A 9519-nucleotide genomic window follows, 5' to 3' on the forward strand; every position below is an offset into this window, starting at 1 on the left:
AGTTCCCACTTTAGTATCTTTAAAACGAACAGAAATTTGGTTTCTTTTCTTTCCGAAGAAAAAATAATTGTTTGGACTATAACTCAGAACACCATTAAAGCAATTTCTTTTAAAATGTAGAGAAAGATTTTCCAGGAGTAAGTATGATGGAGGAATTACAGGACCCCAACAGAAAAGTCCCATAATTGTTGCTGCTGCTTCAGTCCAATTTATTATAGTGCATTCTTGACCGAAAGCCAACCCATCACCATACCCTAGATTTCTAAATGTTCAAGATGAAAACTCATGATTCGAGAAACCACACCATTGCTATTCTTTTAACAATTTCCATTACATTTTTCAGAAGAGTTTATATGTTCCTAGAGTCACCAAAAATTTTTGTAGCTTGCCTTTGACTTGAACTAGGGAAATTATACTTTCTTATTTCCCATAACCTTCCAATGCAACTGTACGAAAATCAAATTGTTTTTCTAGAAGTCACCAATAATGTTTCACATTTTAAGCAACACACAAAAGAAGCCTGGGTTCCGGCTCATTCAGTGATTTATGACTAACCCCTTCTAAGCAATTCCTATTTATACATTCATTTGTCGTGTCTCTTGGTGATATATTTTTGGCAGCATCACTAGATACAATATAGAGTGTCCCATTTCTCCCCCTGAATCATAAGAAAACATTTAGCAGAAGTGAAATGATATTGCCTTTTAATTTTCTTGTAGAAATCTATGGTTTGTGTAACATGACTCAGTCCAGTTCTGATTAATGGGGATGCATTTTACTCCCTGCAACTGCCAAGTCCACAGGTATTAAAAGCTCTCACAATCCAAATACAGGAATTAAATGCAAAGCCCTGTGAGCTCAGAATTTACTGCTCTAAGGAAAAGATTACAAAGGAATTGGAAATAAATCCAGTGGCAAATTTAAGAAAGTTCCTGAGCTACTGTTTCCTCCCGCCATGGATTCCTTGTGACCCTGGGTGGATAAGTTGCTTGGATGAGAGCTAGCCCCAAACTAACCTTTGTACTAGCCGTGATGTAACCAATGATTCCCCAGTAATTATGTGAGTATCACATACAAACTTGGGGCAGATGTATTATATACAAGATAGGGTTATCCTTTTGGGACTGTCCATGGTGAAGTCATTTCTGAAGTCAGTTATTCTCAGACAGGAAACCTGAACATGGAAACCATTCTTTCAAAACATGCTCTGACCACATTAGTATCTCTGCTCAAATTTTCATCACTCTCTGAAGCTCATGAAAATAAATTTAAAGGCCCAAGCTGGACATAAAATTATGCCCCAAATACTGAAATTCTCAAACTCCAGTTTCAGACAAGCCATCTCCTTTTTGTGATCTGATTTCCAATCCTCCCCCACCCCCCACCTTTGTTTGTCATGGTCCCCCTTACTGGAGAAAATATCTTTTATGTTTCAAGGTTCTCCAATGCTGTTTCCTCATTGACATCATCCACTTTCCACAGATGGAATGAGTATTTTTACGTTTTAAAATGCTCTAGCATTTTCTGCATGTTGATTGGACTACTGTATTAGCCAGCTCTGGTTGCCATAAAAAGTACAACAGCCTAGATGCTTTAAACAACAGGAATTTAAGTTTTATTTTCTCACAGTTATGGAAGCCAAAAGTCACAGGTCAAGGTTCTGGCTGATTTGGTTTTTCCTGAGAGCTCGCTTCTTGATTTTCAGACAGTTGCCTTCTCACTATTTCCTTATAATGCCCTTTTTTCTGTGGGTATATACAAAGAGAGCTACCTCTGTTGTCTCCTCTCATAAAGACACAACCCTATTAGATCAGGGCCCTGCCCTATGAACTCATTTAACTTTAATTACTACCTTACAGACCCCATAACCAAATATATCCATACTAGGAGTTAGGGATTTAACATATGAATTTAGGGGGTACACATTCAGACCATAACAACTACCTAATAATTATTTAATTTATTCAAAAATATTTATTTAGTAACAATATGCCACTGTACTAGGTACTGTGAATAGAAAGAAGAATAAATAGTTTCTGATCTTAATAGTTCAAAAAACTGGTAAAGAAAATAGGAAAATAATATTTACTATTATTACAACAAGGATTAAGGAGAATAACAGTCATTATAGGGGAAATTTAATTTCCCTTTTAAGCTACTTAAGCTAAATGTAAGATTGGACTCCTAAGACAGGGTGGGTAGAGATTTCAGGCTTTGACTGTTGATAAGATGTTTACCTCTGGAATGATTCTAATTTAGACTCTCAGAAACACATACCTACATAAAGGTCACTTCAAAAAGATGTTCGCCTTTGATTATTAGCACCCTTCTCAGCTTAAATCCCTAGGTAGTTCTCTACTGAGCTATGCTAGATTAAATAACTGAAAACCATTTTTATATCTCTTCCCTTCTATTATTTAGGGCAAAACTGCTCTAAACATCCACTCCTCTAGCTGGGACTCTCCTTGTTACATTCGTCCTTCCAAGGATACCACTTCCAGACCTCATTTTACCATAACCATAGCCAGAGAGTACAAGATGAGTCACAAGGTAGACCCAAGTTTACACTGCATCTGTCAGAAAGTACACTACTCCCTATGGTGATTTCACTGTTCATCTTTCAAAAATCTATTTTGTTCTTGAACCAGAACAGCCCCCCTGAGAGGCCTGCAGGCCTACAGTCTAGAGATATCACTAGAGATGAGAGTCGGTAACCCATACCAAGGGTGTCACTAATTTCTCTCTCCCCCATATATAAAAATCAGTATCTCCCCAAGACCTGGCCATAGTAGGTGCTCAGACAATACTTGTTAAATGACTAAATGAAGTAATTGCTAACTTACTATCTGCCAAAAAATGTATTTTCTTTCTTAGACATGGTCATAAACAAACCATATAATTTAATGTTTGTAATTGGACTTGAAAATTACTGAACTAACCTCCCACTCATTCTCTTTCCATCTGAGGATTATATACATAACCGCATAAAATCCATCCTCTGTAATGCACAGTAACCTTAGGACTCCCAGAAGACTGCTTGAGACAACAAGACACCTGCTGCTTTACAGCCCACATTCAACAATAGCCCAGATTGCTGGGACTAGCTGCACGGGTTTCTAGGGTTTCTAATCACCAAGCTCGTTGCAGCAACTGCTCCTTCAGCACATAAGCACCTCCAAATGGAGTGTTGATCATATTGCATAATGCTTTCCAGAAAAGGATCAGTGCATCAGAAACGTGAAAGGGACAGATTGTCCTGATCTCCAGCTTAACCTCACAGCTAATTGGCAAGCAGATTTTCACTAAATTTACCATTGTTTCAACAGCTATTTATAGAGGTGGTTCGCAAAGCTGAAAGCCTGGATTAACATTTTTTCCCCAACATCTTATTAGAAGTTTCAAACAGAGAAAAATTGAAAAAAGTTATTTTGAACACCCATATTTATACTTAAATTTTACAATTAACATTTTGCTACGTGTGTTTTATCATGTATTGCCTGTTGTGGACAGAATGCTTGCGTCCCTCCAAAAATTCACATCTTGAAGCTCTAATCTCCAATATGATGGTATTTGGAAATGGTGCCTTTGGAAAGTGATTAGATTAGATCATAAAAGTGAAATCTCTATGATGGAATTAGTGGCCTTAAAAGAGTAGGGAGAGAGAGAGAGAGAGAACTCCTTCCCCCAAGCACAGGCTGTCTGCAAGCCAGAAAGAGAGAGCTCTCAACAGAAATCAAACTTAACTGTACCTCGATTATGGACTTGTAGCCTCCAGAACAATGAGAGAATAAATGTCCATTGTTTAGGCCACCTAGTCTCTGGTATTCTTTCATAGCAGCCTAAGCTAACTAAGACAAATTTTGGTACCCAAAAGTAGTGTGTTGCTGTATAAATACCTAAAACTGTCAAAGTGGCAATGAGATTGGGTAATGGGAAGATGCTGGAGCAGTTTTAAAGTGCATGCTAAAAATATGGATGTTAGGGTAATTTTGGTGAGAGTTCAGGGGAAAAAAAGGTGGCTGGAGAGAAATTCTCCATCTTCTTAAAGAATATGTAAGTAATCATGAACACAATGGCATAGAAATGTGGGCCAGAAAAGGCCATTGCGGTGAGATTGCAGCTGGAAGTGAGGAATACTTTATTAGAAATCAGATGAAAGGTGATCCTTGTTAGGAAGAGGCAAAGAACTGCCTTATGTTTGTATTCTTGTGCTCTGTGGAAAGTAGAACTTGGAAGCAAGGCAAAGAAGTGGATTCACCCCTAGAGCCTCCTGAGAGGAACACAGCCCTGCTGATACCTTGATCTTAGCCCGGTAAGACCTGTGTCAGACTTCTGAGCCACAGAACTGTGAGAAAACAAATATGTGTGGTTTTATGCCACTATGACTTTGGTAATTTGTTACAGCAGCCATAGGAAATATACAGTAGACACTCATACATTTTGCTGATGCCATGTGATGAGTCCTATGATGTAAGTAGACACACAGTTATGTTAGAAAACAGAGCCCCATCAAGGAAGAATTCATATCCTTCTCAACACGTGCAAGAAGGAGTTTACTATGCAGACAAGCAGGAAGGATTTCCCAGACAGAAGGAACGTTTCTGTAAAGTCCCAGAGACTTGAAGAAATGTAATATATCCTCGAAATGGTCAACTACATAAAGAGTTATGGCAGTCATTCTTTATTCTATCAAAGCCTCTCTAATATTTTGTAATGCCTCCTTTATTACTCTAAGACAAAATATATTGGTATTATATCCTATCCCTCATATATACATATGTATGTATGTATATGCATATATACTTGTATATAAATGTAATAAAATATTTATAGGTATATATTTATATATGTTATGAATATATATATCTAATATATATCTATGAATAGTCTTGACCATACATGAAAGAAATAATTTATATATTTCCATACAATTGCTTCTCAAGCATATTATTTGAATATATAATAAAGTTGTCATTTACTTATATCTATGCATACATTCTGAGTGAACACAATGGATATAAATGCAAACTAATACAGGAGTGTTATATTGGCAACTCAAATTCCATAAGCAGTGTTTCTATCAATGACTATTTTTCAAAAATTTTGATGAAATGTACCTTTAGTTCAACGTAAAAAGAAGTTGCATTTCCTATAAAAAGCAATGTAGAATAAAATTCTGCAAAGAAAAGGGGAGGATAGTTCAGATAGAAAAATTTGGGAGAAAGATTATATATCCTCAAAATTAAAACACATGGATGAAGAGAAGCTTCCTATTTCTGGCTCTTGCTGCTGAAGGAAATGCTCATGCTTGAACTTGCAATGGACATGGGATCATGAGACAGCTGAAGACAAAAGCCAGCATGAGTCTTTGAGACCTCAGCTACTGATTTAATAAATCCTCAAAACTCCCCATGTTCCAAATTCTTATTACATAAGATAAATGTTCTTATTGAGTCAATATCAGTTTTCCCTAGTACTTACAGCCAAAAACAATACAATGGACATACAGTGATGTGAGCCTGTCAACATGTCACAGGCAGACTGGTTTGTAGCAGATGCTGTGAGTGGCTTATCTTTATCTTCCTCAAAGTTGTTAATAGGGTAAAAGATAAACTATACCCCCCCCCCAAATCTAAGCATTTCTGGATACATGTTTAATCCTTCATAATCGACAATCATTACTCATATTATTTGAAAGATAAGCATTAGGTATACGAGCTATCTATTAGATTCCGAATGCTGCTGTAGCTAACTGCCACAAACTTGGCAGCTTAAAACAACACAAAATTAGAAGTCCAAAATGGGTTAAAATCTAGGATAAAATCAGGGTGTCAACGGGGCAGCATTCCTTTCTGGATAATCTAGGGGAGACCATTTCCTTGCTCTTTCTGGCTTCCAAAGTCTGCTTGCAAACTTATCCCACATTCAAGGTCAACAATCTCATCACTCTCACTCTGCTTCAGTACCATCACCATCTTGGACTCCAACCCCCCTGCATCCCTCTTCTGAGGACCCTTATGGTTACACTGATCCAGCAGAATAATCCAGAATAACCTTTTATCTCAAGATCCTTGACTTAATCACATCTGCAAAGTTCCTCTTGCCACGTAAGAAGCCACCCACACAGGAGCAGTCTACCACAAGTTGGGGGAGAGTAATAGGTGGATTCAACAGTACCATATAGTTAGAAGAACATCTGGTTAAAAAAAAAAAAAAAGAGGGGCCCCTGGGTGGCACAGCGGTTGGGCGTCTGCCTTCGGCTCAGGGCGTGATCCCGGCGTTATGGGATCGAGCCCCACATCAGGCTCCTCTGCTATGAGCCTGCTTCTTCCTCTCCCACTCCCCCTGCTTGTGTTCCCTCTCTCGCTGGCTGTCTCTATCTCTGTCGAATAAATAAATAAAATCTTTAAAAAAAAAAAAGAATTAGGTATTCTTCCTTGTTCATTCCTTTCTTTATGTATTAGCCATTTGGGGAAGGGGGGTGTTCATGATTAAAACACCATACAAAGTAGCTTAAACAAAAACCAGAGGGTGAACTGGTTGGCTCATAGCAGTGCTAGCATTAGGCACAGTTGGGTCCCTGTCCTCAAACATCATCAGTAATGTGTTCCTTTTTTATCCCTTGACTCTTCTTCCACCTGAGTTTTATTCTTGGACAGTTGGGCAGGCAAAATAGCCATAAGCAGTCCCAGGTACATATTTTAACAACCAAAGACCCCTCAGGAAAGAGAAAAGTTCATCTCTCAATAAAAGAGAGCCTTATTCCCCAATAATCTCAAAAATCTCAGGACCAGCCGACTCTGATAGGCCTGACCTAGGTCATGTGCTCCTGCCCAGAGCCAGCATATGTGGTCAGTGTTAATTGAATCACATGGACTAAGAACAGAGGGGAATGTTTCTCCAGAAGTAAGTCAGGCCAGAGAAAGAGGGCACAGATGCTGGGCAGGCAAACTCCACAGATGCCCTTCCCAACTTCCTTTGCGACGATCAGAAATCAGCTCTCCAGAGCCCCTTTTGGATGTGAGAACCCAGATACTTGTGCCTTCGGCTTCGGTGCCATGGTGGGCAAAGTCTCCTGGCAGTGACAGAGTGCTACACAGCCAAACTATAACTAGATTTAGAAAGAGAGCAGAGGTATATTTCATTCCCGGGCATGAGAATCAATCTGCTCTTCTGCGGCTCTGCCTACTATCCTTCTTATTTTTGCGTGAAGAAGAATGATTATTATGTTTGCTCAGGGTCCAGGGAACTATTTGGAGGTTCAGAAGCCCTGGTTTATAGACAGGTATTCAAAAACGGAGAAAGAGAAATGAAGTGCTGCAGATCCAGAGATCCTTCCTTCAGGTGACTCCACGGGTATCAATATACATATAATTGAAGCACAAGGGCTGTGGAGGCAGATGGCTTGGGTGGAAAACCAGCTTCATCATTTGCACATTCTGTGGATCTCATTCAACCTCCTTAAGCCTATTTCCTTGTCTGCGAAACAGAGATCATTATAGTACCTAAGTCCTATGGCTATTTTAGTAATGAAATATTACCTAGTGTATTAGACTAATATGGGGACTATTGGTCTATTATACATAGTTTACTTTGCTCTACAACTTAGAGATGTAGAAAACTTGCCCAATGTCACACAGATACAGGTAAGCCAGTAGGGACTAGAATCAGCAGCCACTCAGGTGCAGTATTAGCTGGTGCTAAAATGACAGAATAAAACTATCATTAAGTGCTTACTATTGGCAACTTATTCCAATGTATTTGGGCTTTATAAGCGTTATTTCATAAATAGTTCATAATAACTCTAAAACAATCCTTACTAGGACATACGAGAAAACATATGAGAGGGTCAGTGAACTTCAATTACTTGTCCCAAAGCACAGTTTTTAAGTAGTAAGCGCAAGCCTGTCTTTAAGCTTCTGTACATTCTTATTGACCTTCCTTACTTGTGTGAGCATGACGAATCCAGATCAGGACAGGGACAGTCATGAGCCATGTTGAATAAGATGCATAATTAGAATTCCCAGCAAACAGGAGTTGCAAAATTAATGGAAGAATGTGGCATGAGCGCAGGTAACATGTAGTTCAAGTGTATAACTGAAATATATAGAATGGAGAACCCTTATTATATACTTTTAATATTATGATAATGCTGTGCAGCTTAGCTTGTTGTAGTAATATAACCATTTCACCTACACTATTATTCTTGATTTTATACATGAGGAATCTGGGAAACTGAGAAAGTTTAGCAATTTCTCCGGGATCAGCTGGCTAGAGAGCAATAGAACCAGGACACAAATAGAGGACTCCACATGCTGGGTTAGTGCTCCTTCCATAAAGTCACACACACACAAAACCAAACAAGTACCCAGCCTGCTGCTGCACGAGCCTGCGTACACATCTCGGCAGGACTCACATTCCTGCCATTTTCCTCCTTTCTCACTCATTACAGTCCTGCTGTTCCCAGTGAATTTAATTCCTGCAATTTGCACTGTTTTCCACAGTCTGTTCATTTCCTAGGAGTGCTTGCTCAATAGCTACACTGTCATGATATCAGGTCTAAAGAACACGCAAAGTTCTCACACGCACACTGCTAACCTGAGTTCAGGAGCCCAACCAATGCAAAATTACTGGAATATTACCCACAGGCAGTAGCCTCCATACAAGGAGCTGATTCTAATTATCGACCTTTAATCAGATTCTCCATAAATCAGGAGGTGGTAGGAGAAAAGCCCACCAGAACAGTCCTTTGAAAATATTCTGTTGCCTATTTGTTAAGTAAAACAAAATCCAGTGTAGTATGTTTCCCATGTGCACGTGCCATTGTCTGCAGTACAGGAGGACTATGATGCAGTTACTGTCCTCAAGAGGTGCACAGTCTAGTGGGGGAGACAGGCCAACCAATAGTTATAACAAAGGAAGTGTGAGGTCAGTGGGCCACAGGAGGAGGGCCAACCTCAGGGATATGTATGTGTAGTCGTGCTTAGTAGGGACCTTGTTTGGTTTAATGTTATGATGTTACTGTCCTGAAATTCTTAGTAATTTTTTTTTTTTTTTTTTTTTTTTTAGAGAGGATGGGGAAAGGGGCAGAGGGAGAGGGGGCGAGAGAATGTCAGACTCCATGCCCAGCATGGACCCCGATGCCGGGCTCAATCTCATAACGTTGAGATCATGACCTGAGCCGAAATCAAGAGTTAGACGTTTAACTTACTGAGCCACCCAGGTGCCCCTTAGTAATTTTTCAACAAGGGGCCCCACATTTTCATTTTGCAATAGGCCATACAAATTATGGCACCTGTCCTGCACACAAGATAAGCTCCTCACCTGTGCTACATTAATAGAAATGGCTCAGGGAAGAGTGATGCCCCTTGAAGGATGAAAAACAAGAAGAATGTGGGGGAAGATATCACCTTTACTTTGGCACAGACGTGGGAAAGGGCATGATGAGGCAACAACTCCCAGCATTTATGTGTAAATGAATGAGAAGCCCAGGACAGGGAGTAGGATGCATAGGAAGTG

Source organism: Ailuropoda melanoleuca, chromosome 2, assembly GCF_002007445.2.
Source record: "Ailuropoda melanoleuca isolate Jingjing chromosome 2, ASM200744v2, whole genome shotgun sequence".
In the NCBI taxonomy this organism is placed as follows: Eukaryota; Metazoa; Chordata; class Mammalia; order Carnivora; family Ursidae; genus Ailuropoda; species Ailuropoda melanoleuca.